Source organism: Mauremys reevesii, linkage group 4 (genome assembly GCF_016161935.1).
Source record: "Mauremys reevesii isolate NIE-2019 linkage group 4, ASM1616193v1, whole genome shotgun sequence".
NCBI classification, from domain to species: Eukaryota; Metazoa; Chordata; order Testudines; family Geoemydidae; genus Mauremys; species Mauremys reevesii.
In genome coordinates, this window is record NC_052626.1 from 121,777,599 (window position 1) to 121,789,555 (window position 11,957).

The following is an 11,957-nucleotide window of genomic DNA, read 5'->3' on the forward strand; positions in this document are numbered from 1 at the left end:
AGGGACACGGCTCTTCCCGGGCGCAAGGCAGGTCCAGTGGCCCATCCTTGGCGGGCAGGTGAGTGGAGATCACAGTGACACCCTGGGAGACTAAATCCATGTAGCCAAGTGCCATGGTGCGTGTTGGGGGGGGGGGTGAGGAACCAGGCCTGAGCCCGTGAGCTGCTGACTTCAGTTTCCGGGAGAGGTTTGTTTGTGAAATGGCCTAAGTCAGCCTTTCTCAGCTGCCACAGGTGTCACTCACAAGGGACAAGGAAACTGGCCTGGCCCGAGGTTCTGTAGCCACCAGATCATCATATAAATGGGACACCCCAGCCTCCTGCTACATCCCATGCTCTGGGGGCCAGAGCCTCAGCTCGTGTAAACCAGTGTAGTAACACCCCTTTACACCAGCTTAGCACTGGTCTCATTCAGTGTAAACAGACGTGGAGGAGTTGATTTTACTAGCTGGGGATTTTCAGAAATATGTTTTCAAAGTTGTTGTGGCATCAAATTAAAAAGGGGCATTGCCAAGCTGTGGATCTGAGTCATTTCCGGGCCAGGCAGCGTGCTCAGGGTGCTGCTAAACACCTCCAGGAGTAACCAGCGCCTGGCACCTTTCAGGCAAAAGGTGACACTACTGCAGAAAATGAAGCAGTCTCAGCGAGTGGGTCTCCCTTCCTGCAACAGCTGTGCGCCAAGTTCCATCAAGTTCCTCCTGATTTACACCACGGTGGGTCAGAGGGGAATTAGGCCCAGTGAGTTACTCCCAATTTACACCAGGGCGAGTGGCATGAAAGTCGGGTCTAGCCATGCCAAGAACTGGCCTGTTGCCCTGACTGGGAGCTGACTTAGGCCTGGGGGCGGATTGGCTGCACTGAGGGCAGGGGTGAGAGGGGCAGGTTCAAACACTCCCTGCACATTAGCATCCCCTTTCATGGGGTGACACTGGATCTGGATTCTGATTGGGGGGAGAGGTTCCTGTTTGAGACCACGTGTGGGGGGGAACTAGATCTTGGTTAGTAGCTTTAGCTGCAGCTATCATCAATAAGGGCTCTCTGTCCTCCTGCTTCGGGGCAGAAACTAACTACAGAATTCCCAGGTGTGGGGAAATAAAGCTTCTTCTGAAGCATCTGATCCTGGCCCCGACCCGCACAGACAGAGCCCGGCGCTGACCCGGCCCGGCTGTTTCTCCTGCACTGGGTTTGTTTGTAGGTTTTGCTGCTGGCTCCAAGCAGAGGCCAGCGACTCCCCTGCGGCGCTGGTGCCCAGCATCCCCCGCCTGCCTGGCTCCGGCTCCAACTCCAGCCCCAGCGCAGGGGCTCCCCGGCCGGGCCGCACCCTGTGGCCAGGGCGGTGCTTCCCCCGCGCCGAGCCGCGCCGCGCTCCCGGTAGGCGAGCGCACGTTGCCTTGTGTATATTTTACAAGGACACGAACCTGGCTGCACCTGCGTACGGCTCGTAGCAGGCGGGTGCTGCGCCCTCTTAAAAGGGCGATGCCACGCTCAGCTGCCAGGGCAATTGTCCCCTGCACGGCCCTGCCCAAGCCAGGCGCTGCTGCGTTTGTCGGGCAGGCCCGAGACTGGCGTTGCCAAGAAGCAGCCCAAGAAAGCAGTGGCTGGGCCCCAAGCGGCCACAGGAGGCCGGGGCCAGCTGCATGCCAGGCCGGGGGCATGAACTGGCCGGCAATGAAACTGCCCTTGTCCTCGTGGCTGCTGAGCATAGCGGGCAGGTGCCCGGCCAGCCCAGGGCTAGGGCATTTCCCGCTGCCCTGGCTCAGCGAGCAAACACACACGGAGCCTGAGTGCCCTGAACAAAGAGCCACAAATGCCACTGAAGTCAGCCCCCAGAGGCCGGAGCTCCCCCGTCTCTGCCTGAGAGAGTCAGCTGGCTTGGGCTGAAAGGGGCTGGGAGCTGCTAGTGATTAGCTCCTGTGGAGATGAAGACAAGAGCAGCTGGAGACGCGCTACCTGCCGCAAGGGCCAGATCCTGCAGCCTTGGCTGAGGATTTTGCACAAGTGGGGTCAGCCCCTGGCTACAGTGTGTTGTGCCAAATCTCCATTAGTAGTTAACAGTACAGGGCCTATGACACACAGCCACGCTGTTCTGTACCATGCAGGAGGTGGCATGGCAGTAGTGACTCATACACCGGACCATTACATTGGGGTTAACTGGGAAAATATGACACTCCCCACCCCCTTCCTTGCCCATTTTCCAGCAAAGTAGCTGCCTGACCCTAGCTCTGTGTTGGGTTCACACGTCTAGCCGCTCTCTCCTCGGCACCCCTCAGATGGCTGCTCATAAACAGGGCCAGAGAGAAGAATGTTCCCCCTACTTTTCCAAGTTCTGTGTGTCCCCTCTGGCCCATGGCTAATCAGTTCCCCTCCCATCCTGTGCTGAGCTCCCCGCAGGCCTGGGGTTCTGCTCACACTGACCTCAGGGCGTGAGCAGGGCTGCAGTTTGTGGGGGTCTTTCATCAGGCAGCAGGGGAGAGCAGCATGTAAAGGGCCAGGCGAGTGATGCAGGAGGCCTGAGGAGGGGGGCGGGGGGAAGTTAGGCACAAACTATTTTTAATTCCTGAACTGCCATTTCCAAGTGATGTCCTGTTAATTGGGGCTACAGACTTGCCAGGCCAGATCCTCAGCTGTGGTGAAGCAGAGACGCCCACTGACTCCAATGGCTCCATGTCCCTTGTCTGCATGGCAGACGGCACCCCAGAGACCTGGGAGCGAACAGGAGGTTTCTAAATACAGGCTGCCTTGGAAAATGAACCAGCCTAACCTCTAACCCAGCACAGAGCCACGCCCCAGGAGAGCACTGAGCAGCACGGGGCTCTGTGCCAGGTAATGACAGTTCAGAGGACACCGGAGTCAGGGCCCATTCTTTGCCCAGCTGGCTGGTTTTTAACGTTTGCTGGCACCGGGAAGGGAATAAATACGCAGACCTGGGAGTGTATTAGAGGTGGCTAAATTAGCCCTTGCCTTGGCTCGCTGAAGTTTTCTGGTCCCATTTAGCAGTGGCCAGGCCTGGCTTGTGAATGAGCCGTCCCAGCTCCTGATGAGCAGGGAAATGGGATTCCACGAAAGCAGGTGGCACTGGCCGGCCAGCAGAGCAGCATCATCACCCTGTATCAGCTGTGTTGACTTAGCGCCCAGGACCCCATGGTGCTAGGTGCTGTACAAACCCAGAATGGTAACCTGAGCTGAGCACCAGGCTGGCAGTGCCCAAAGGTCCTTTGGGCTCAGGGCCCTGTTGTGCCAGGTGCTGTATGAACATAGAACAGAGCCAATCCCTGCCCTGCAGAGAGTCCAGCCTGGGTTACTGATGGTCCTGTGAGAGGAGGGGGCGTGAGGGGGTGGCAGCAAAGGGCTGAGCTCAGGTGGGCTCAGATTCCTGCTGCCTCATCTGCTCATCTGAGCTGGAGCTGGGCCAGAAGGCAGGAGCCAGAGGTCAGGGCTCAATCCTGGGAGGTGCTGAGTACCTGCAGCTCACGCTGACATCAGGACAGCTCAGGATCGGGCCCTAGGACAGGAGGGCCTGGCTTGCTTTGTGTGCGGAGCAGACACAGCCCCACGCAGCGCAAGGCATGACCCATGGACAGGCTGAGTCAGGCGGGTACCTGATGGGTGGGGCAGAGGGGACAGCTCACACTCAGGCCCAGGGGAGCAGCCTAGACCCCCTTCCTTGCCAGGGGGCACACTGGGGCTTAAGGAAGGCAAGGGACCAGCACCCACAGGGGGGCTATGCTGCCTGGAAGGAGCGGAGGTAAGTCCTGTGCCTGGGAGCCTTCAAGGGCCTCTGTGAGCCTGCAGAGTGGGCTAGGCCTGGGGTGGGAGGGGGGGGTCACCCTCCTTCCTCCCTGGAGGCTGTCAGAGACATTGGCCTTCTGCATCTTGTTAACTTAATTAGCAGCCTGGCTGCCCTGTGCCCATCACAGGGCTGGCACTGCAGTGGAGCTAGGGGAGCAGATACACAAGCACCCCTCAGAGGGGAGCTTCAGAGACCAGGATGGTCCTGGGCACAACCCAGGGAAAACCTGGGCTGCCAGGGGCCAGTCTGCACCTGGGGCTAATGCAGATGCAGCAGGCCCCAGGCAGGCAGTGTTGGGTGTGAGCCAGGACTCCTGGGGGCTATGCCTGGCTCAGGCACTGATGTACCCTGTGGCCCTGGCGAAGTCACTTACGCTCTCTGATCTTCTTCTGGCCATTGAGCATGAGCTGCCTGCACGCGGCAAAGCATGTTCAGGTGCAAGACCTGAGGCAAATGCAAGGGCATGTTACTGTTCTGCGGGGTCCTGACAGAGACCTGGGGAGGAGGCTCTGCTGGCTCTGAGCTGTGGGGTTTGCAGCTGACAAAGCAGGGTGGTTTGGGACAAAAGACAGGGGGGGTCCCTCCAAACATCCCATCTCTTGCCAAGTGCCCTGGAGCCCTTTTTCCTTTGGTTGCAGGGAGCCCCCAGCAGCGCAGGTCTATGCTCAACCCCCCCTCCCCCACGGCCTCTGGGCTTCCTAGGGAAACGTGGATGGCAGGAGCGATGGGCAAAGAACCTGCGAGACAGGGGGTGCTGGGCAAACACTCAAGGTCCAGATGCTTTTGCTGAATCTTGGGTCGGCAGAACTCGGCCTGGGAATTGCTGCTCCCAGCCCGCTCCCCGTCATACTGGAAATACTCTGATCCCAGCGGGACCAGGCAGGGGGTGAGATGATGCCCAGGGAGCCAGCTGTAGCTTACGCTGTTCATCAGAACATTTGTGACCCTCAAAGTATTTGGGATCCAATTTGGCCAATCTTCCCCCCCTCCGCCCACCAGCCCAGCGTGTGACATGGGCCCACGCCGGGAACAGGGCAGGCAGTTTCACAGAGCTGGCCGGCTCTTGTAAGCCAAGCAGGGCTTTGGCCAGTGTCACTCAGGGTGTCTCCGCTGCAATTAGAAACCCAAGGCTGGCCTGCGCCAGCTGCCTGGGGCTTGCAGGGTTCGGGCTAAGGGGCTGCGTAATTGTGGGTAGATGTTAATTGTCTGGAGCACACATGGCTCCAATTCTGTAGGGACGCTGGCAGGTGCTGCACTCCGACCTGAGCCAGGGCTCAGTGTAACTAACAGGTGAACACCCAGAGCAGGTGTGGCGTAGGCGGCCAGGCTCAGGGCTAAGCCAAAGGATGGAGGAGGATCAAGAGCTCCCCTGGTAAGCGCCAGGTGCGGAGGTGGTCAGCGAAAGGACACCTGCTGCACCTGCTCTGTGGCCTGTGCTAATACTTTGCCTCTCTTTGGAGCACGTCCCCTGCGGGATCTCAAAGCCCTGTGAGGACACGGCTGAGTTTAGCCCCATGTGCACCGTTACCCCCGGGGAAGGGGAGGTGAAGTGCTTTACGGAAGGTGCCAGGGGGAGGCTGCGGCAGGCCCTGGCTGAGACCCCACGCCTGCTGGGCGGCACTCCTGGCCCGGCCAGATAACAGTGTGTCCAGCATCTATACTGGGAAACGTAGCCAGGAGCATGGCCAGCAGTGATCTCTACACCCACTTGAGCTTGTCCTAGGCACATCCCTCGTCCCTTGCTGCACTGGGCCCTGGGCATCCCTGGATAGCTCTGATTCTCCTCCCCCCGGAGGCAGCGGAGCGGTTGGTGCTCAACACCAAGACTCAAGCCCAACCCCCAGATCAGAAGCCCTGTTTGAACACTGTCTCTGTCTGTTGGTGGCACGGCCTGTGAGTGCCCCGGGGTGGGGGCTGTGTGGACATGCCCGATTGGCGCACACAGCCTGAGAAAGCCGGGCTGGATTTCGTGATTCGTTTCTATTCTTATTCCTCCTGGAGCATCTGTTGTTTGCAGCCCCCCCCCTTGCCCCCGCCCCCAGTTTCCGGATCTGTGATTAACAGGATGCACCGACTTAGCCCCAGTCCTGCTGCATTCTAGCATTGCCGGATTACAGCATCCACTGGCAAGCCCAGAATCGCCTTGCTAGCAAAGCTGCCGGGATTCACCATCTCCTCAGCAGGAGCCTTTCTTCCTGAGCGTCGCTGGCTGTGGCACGGCCTGGCTCACATGGCCGGGGGAGGAAGGCTCCAGCTGCAGCTGCCTTACTCCGTAGCCACTGGGGCTGGCTCAGCACATGGCCCCCAAAGCTCCCTTCCCCCTACGCCAGGAATGTGAATTCCAAACCCCTTTTGAATTACAAATTGGATCTGCCTGCTTTGTCTCCCTCCAGTTGGGCATTGTCTGCGCCTGGGGAACAGAGCGATGCCCTTTGCCGAGCGGCTGGAAGATGGGAGGGGAGCCTGGCTCCCCAGCCCAGCTGCTCTTTCATGTGCAAAAAGTTTGGCCAGATTTTTTTTTTTTTTGCAGCTACCGAGTTAATGGGATAAAACCCCAAAGAACTTGAGCATTTAACGAGCTTTGCAGGAAACCTATTAACAGCTTCTCCAGCCCCTGGCCCTGCCTGACTCTGCAATTACAGCAGTAGTGACCAGTGTTAGGGCGCCAGCAGCGGACTGAGCAGGGAGAGACCCGGCAGCCTAAGAGAAGGGCAAGCCCCTGGCCTTGTGAGGGTGGCCATCTTGGAGAGGCCAGCACTGAGCTGCCCAGCGGGTGGTAAAGAACTAAGGCCACAGGGCAGGGCCTAACACATATTAGGCACCTCACTCGCTTCCATTGATTCCTAGGGAAGTTAGACACCAACCTACCTTGGAGCTAGACTCATACAATATCAGGGTTGGAAGGGACCTCAGGACGTCATCTAATCCAACCCCCTGCTCAAAGCAGGACCAACACCAACTAAATCATCCCAGCCAGGGCTTTGTCAAGCCAGGCCTTAAAAACCTCTAAGGAAGGAGATTCCACCACCTCCCTAGGTAACCCATTCCAGTGCTTCACCACCCTCCTAGTGAAATAATGTCTCCTAATATCCAACCTAGACCTCCCCCACTGCCACTTGAGACCATCGCTCCTTGTTCTGTCATCTGCCACCACTGAGAACAGTCTAGATCCAGTGCTGTAACACACTGCCCTTGTCTAGGGCCAGGGGATGTGCAGCTCCTGCTGAACAGTGGGGTACGCCAAGTTTTGGGGCAATCAGAGTGAATTTGCTCCAGTCCCACCTGCAACCTGGCTGTGGAAGTGTGTGGCCCATCAGGCCCTGGACTAACACGCTGGCTGGACCAAGATACCAATGGGCCATGTTGCATCTGTCGCCCTGATGGTGGCCAGCCACTTGCAATTCACTGATGAATACAACCTCCAAACATGGGGAGAGTGCAAGGATTGATCTCTCTACCTGGATCCAGAACAGTCCCACAGGGCCAGATCCCCAGCACCTGGATCAAGGGCTGGGCTGCCAGAGGGGCCCAGCCTGTTACATTGCCTGTCTCATTTGAGGTGGGCAGCGGGAACTGGGCAGTATCCCTTTAAATTGTCTGTGAGCCCTCTAGCCATGCTCCTGGCTTTGGAAGCTACCAGAAGCCAACGGGCAGTGCCCAGGGCCCCAGCGCGCAAGGTGCTGCCCACAAAGCACAGACAGCACTTCCTGTCCCAAAGAGTAGACCGAGGCCCTGCATGTTTGTGACTAGTCAGTGCACACAGATATTTGGGACCCAACGGGGCCAGTGTGTGTGTAAACAGTTGGCTGTTGCCTGTAAAAACATCCTGAGCCCAACTCATCCTGCTCTCACTTAATTGGCATCAGGGGATTTACACCAGAAATGAGTTTGCAGGTTGCTTTAAAGACTATCAGCCTCAAGGAAAAACAGAAATTGGGTTTCCCCCCTTTTCTAAAGGGCGAATAAAACATGCCCCAAGGGAGAGGTGTTTTAAGATTTTAAAAACAATTCCTGTCCCCCCAGCCTGGAAATGCAATTATCTACTCCCGTTTTCTTGGTGGTTTCTATCGACAGATGGAGAACTAGCTACATCATGGCATCACATATACTACGGGAGTGAAACCTGAGTCTGAGGGGAAGGGATTTTTAAAAGATGCTTATTGAACTCAAATGCCTGCTGGGCACTTGGGAGAAAAAGTCTCTGGGTTAAAGAATCAAGCCACCCCCCTCCCTCCACTTAAGGCTGAAAAGCTCTGCCCCCACAGCTCTAGCTCTGCCAAGGAGGCCCCCAACAAACCCAGGGTAGCCAATCTGAAGATAAAACAAAAATGCGGGGGGGGGGGGGGAGATGATGTTAGTCCATTAAACGATATGACCACAACCACCCTGGCACTCTCATATGATCCATCATAAAGCAGTAAAACAAGGGGGACAGAACCCCACTTCCTTCGTTTTGCAGGATACTTAAAAACAGTGGGTCAAACATAGCCCTGGTGCCTGGCACTGCAACCCTTGTTTCACCTGACTGCTGTGCCCTGGTGGCAGTGGATGAGCTTGGCGCACACGTGGCAGGGAAGCAGGGTGTGGGTGCAAAAGGCACATGGTTGGATCCCTGGAAGGCAGAGCAGGGGAGGCTCCGCTGGATACAGTAGCTCATAGCAGATCCACAAGGCCCAGGTGATATTAACTGGCTAGTAGCTGAACCAAGCTCAGTTGTGATCCTGAGCTCAGTGAGCAGGAGGCTGATTTGTGTATCTGCCCTGCTGGTGGGTTGGAGGGGCATTCGCTCCCCAGCCATCCATTAATACCTTTGCCCCCTCCGGGCAATGCAGCAGTTAATGACTTGCCCTGTGATCAGCCTCACTCCGTGCAGAGGGAAAACCCCGTGCCGGGGCTGCCCTTTAGTGTCCACGTCAGCTTCAGGCCAGCACCTGACCAGGCTGCCGAAGCCAGCCCAGCAGGGCCCAGCCTTACCTGGGTGGGTGGCACAGGAACTGTCCTCAGCGGCTAAGGTGCTACCAGCCCCATCACCATGCTCTCCAAGTGCCCCAGTCTGCACTGGACTGACGCTCCACCTGCCCAGGAGGCCGGCAGCATGGTTCCCCCCGTCCAGAAGGGCAGACCCTGAGATGAAGGCCCAGCTCCTAAGAGGTATGTAGATGCCTGATTTCCCCCATGTCAATAGGAGGTAGGGGCTGAGACACCCCAGGGGCTTGTGGGGGGCTGGTCTCCTGCACCCCAGGCTGACACCCTCACCATGACACCACGCTGCTGCGTTGCAGGGAGCAGAATGGTCACTGCTGAGTGGCTAGTACATACCATTGATAGCAACCTCCCCCAGAGCCAGCACCTAGCTGGGACCCCTGCCCCATGGGTGGCTGTTTGCAGCCTAGCAGGGTGCTGCAGCAGCTACCCCCTTCAGGCTAGCATAGCAGCCTGCCCCCTGGCATTGCCCATCTTGGGTGTGATCCACCTCCAGAGCTAAGCCCCAATCCAGCAAAGCACATGCTGTGCAGATTCAGGACCTGGCTCCACTTCGTCGCTCTGCCTGCAGTGTGGGGAAGCGCTGCCAGCCCCTGGGACAGCCGGGAACCGAGGAGCAGAGCGAGCGACTTGCCTTGGGATGAGAGCAGCCGCACAGTGCCTTCACCACAGACCCATCGATCCTCTGCCTCACACCCACCTCTGGTCCCTGTTCTAGCTCCTTCCCACCCCCTCACATCCCCAGGGCTGCTAGGGGGAAACTGAGGCAAGAAGTTTCTGGGAATCCGATTACCCTCCCACGCCCACTTCAGCGCTTGTCACAGCCTCTGCTGTATTCCTGGCCCTGGGTAAGGGCATGGCAGGGAGATGGCCCCTGGAAGGGGGTTTTGCCCCACATGGCTGGTATGGGAAGGAGCACTGAAGCTAATGAATGAAATGCCAGTGGCATGGCCATAGGAAGCAGAGACTGGTGCCTGGCCCAGAGGTCCTGCAAAGGAAGATGGCTGTGATGCCAGGTCACCCTGACTTGAGCACTGGTTTATTTAGGGTGTAGAGGGCTAGCACATGGCTGGGGGCCCCACCCTGTAGAGGGGGAAAAAAAATCACACCTTTGCAGTGCAAGTCAGTCAGCATGAAATTAGCCACTAGACTGAGCCACCTGCCCACAAGGGCAGGAAACGCGGCATCGCTGCACAGAGGAGCCAGGCAGCTGGGCTCATGGGCACAGAACAAACCAGGATGGAAAAGGGGACTCCCTCTGCCCTCCAGCGGGCAAGCTGGGTTCCTCATCTGGGCAGGGCCACGCATACTGCATGCCAGCTCCACACAGGTTAGTTCAGATCACTGCAGAGACGCCGACACTCCCAGAACTCACCCACTTGTACGGGTAACATCCAGGTTACTGATTCAGGCTTTGCGCGTGTCATTCTGCTCATGCACCTGCTCTGCAAAGCCATAAAAGGCGCGTCATTGACCACTGCTCAGGTCCCACGGGCACATTCTGCACCATCCCAGGGATTGGGCAGGGCGCTGCAGGATTCACAGTGACAACGTTAACATGCTAGGTGCCTAGAGCATGCAAACAGGGTCCACCCAGGGCAGCTAGAGTGAACATGCAGCCTGTGGCTTTGGCAGTGAATCCAGTGTCCGGTTGCCTCCTCTCAGACCCTCACTGTGCAGGGGGTGGGCAAGAAGCTGGAGGGGCAGGAGAGGGAAAGTGACAGGAGAAGAGGAGCAGGATCACATCCAGGCAAGGGACTGGCCAAGGTCATTAAGGGCCCCTACACACCCTAGGAGGGTCGCTTTCCCAGGGCCGATCCTCCCCTTCTGTTTGGGGATAGGGGTCGGGGTGTAATTGGCGGGGGGGGGGGGCAGCAGAGGCCCAGCCCCACCCCTTGGTCATAGGAAGGGAGGGGAAGGAGGTCCTGGTTTCTTGTGGGGATGGGGGTGGGGAACAGGACCAGAGAGGTTGATATGGAGTTCTACAAGTGATGAAGCTGGCACAATGTGCATCATCTTCTCAAGTAAATAAAGTAGACCCTGCCCAAACACCACACAGCAGCACTACCCTGAGGCTGCTCAGATGCCATGCTGAGGGCTGGCACTTAGCTACAATACCGCCGCCCACTGGGCCCCTTTCACATGGCAGATGGAACGAGGCTGTTGGGGAGGGTGTCTGCGGTGGGCGACGCTCCCTGGCCAGCTGGAGAGCACCGCTAGAAGCTCCAGCACTGGCCCGTTATTAACAAATGGCCAGGATCTGGCAGACATTGTGATCTTGGCCTTTCCGGGGCTTGGGACTTGCTTGCACATAGTGAGGGGGGATAACAGTAGGTGGCTGGCCAGACAACTCTCCAGTTCTGCTCTCGGGATTAGCAAGGGTAGGTTAGCAGCAGCCTGCAGCCTCTGGTACCGAAATGGGAGGTTTCGATACATGACCCTTCCTCAGAAGGCAGGTGGGAGAGCTGGCAGCATGCCTGCTCCGAGCTCCTTCACCAGGATCTATGGGGCAGAGGGCCCCATGGATTTCCTTATCCTAGGCACTGAAGAGTTAAGAGCTTCCCTGGCATCACACCGCATGGAGATACATGATCTCAGCAGCGCTGCCTAGATCTACCCGTCTCTATCATCCTTTGCTTCCACAGCTCTTCATCCCAACTGCTCTACAAATACATCACTGGCTGCAGCCAATCAGCACAATCAGGGTGAAAAGGAAGACAGGCCAGTTAACAGGGCAATGCCCCACACTCCCAGGAACTGCCAAGCCCCTGCAAAGCAGAGAGGAGCCTAGTGCTGAAGGGTCTTGTCGTACAGAATCAAATCGTCCCCCCGTCAAAGCAGAGAATCCGCACAAGGTGCTTTCACCCCCCAGCCGCCGCTCTACCAGAGCCCTGCAATGAGACCTGGCCTAGCTCAGAGCATGAGCAGGAAACTTCTCTGGGCAACGAGTCCTGCACTTGCTTCTCAGCTTCTCCTCTAGCTGAAGAGTCTCCCCGCACCCCTCTGAGACTCCTTCCTCAGAGGCTGAGGAGGCGGTGCAGAGGGTTGGCTCCTTGGCATTTGGTACCTGACATGGTCTGGAGGATGCCCCGACCTGCATTGCCAGCTCTCAGGCACCAGGGAGAGCACCACGGCCAGAGAAGCTGTGCCCCTAGCCTGCTGGGTGGCCTTAGGCAGGGGCTCGC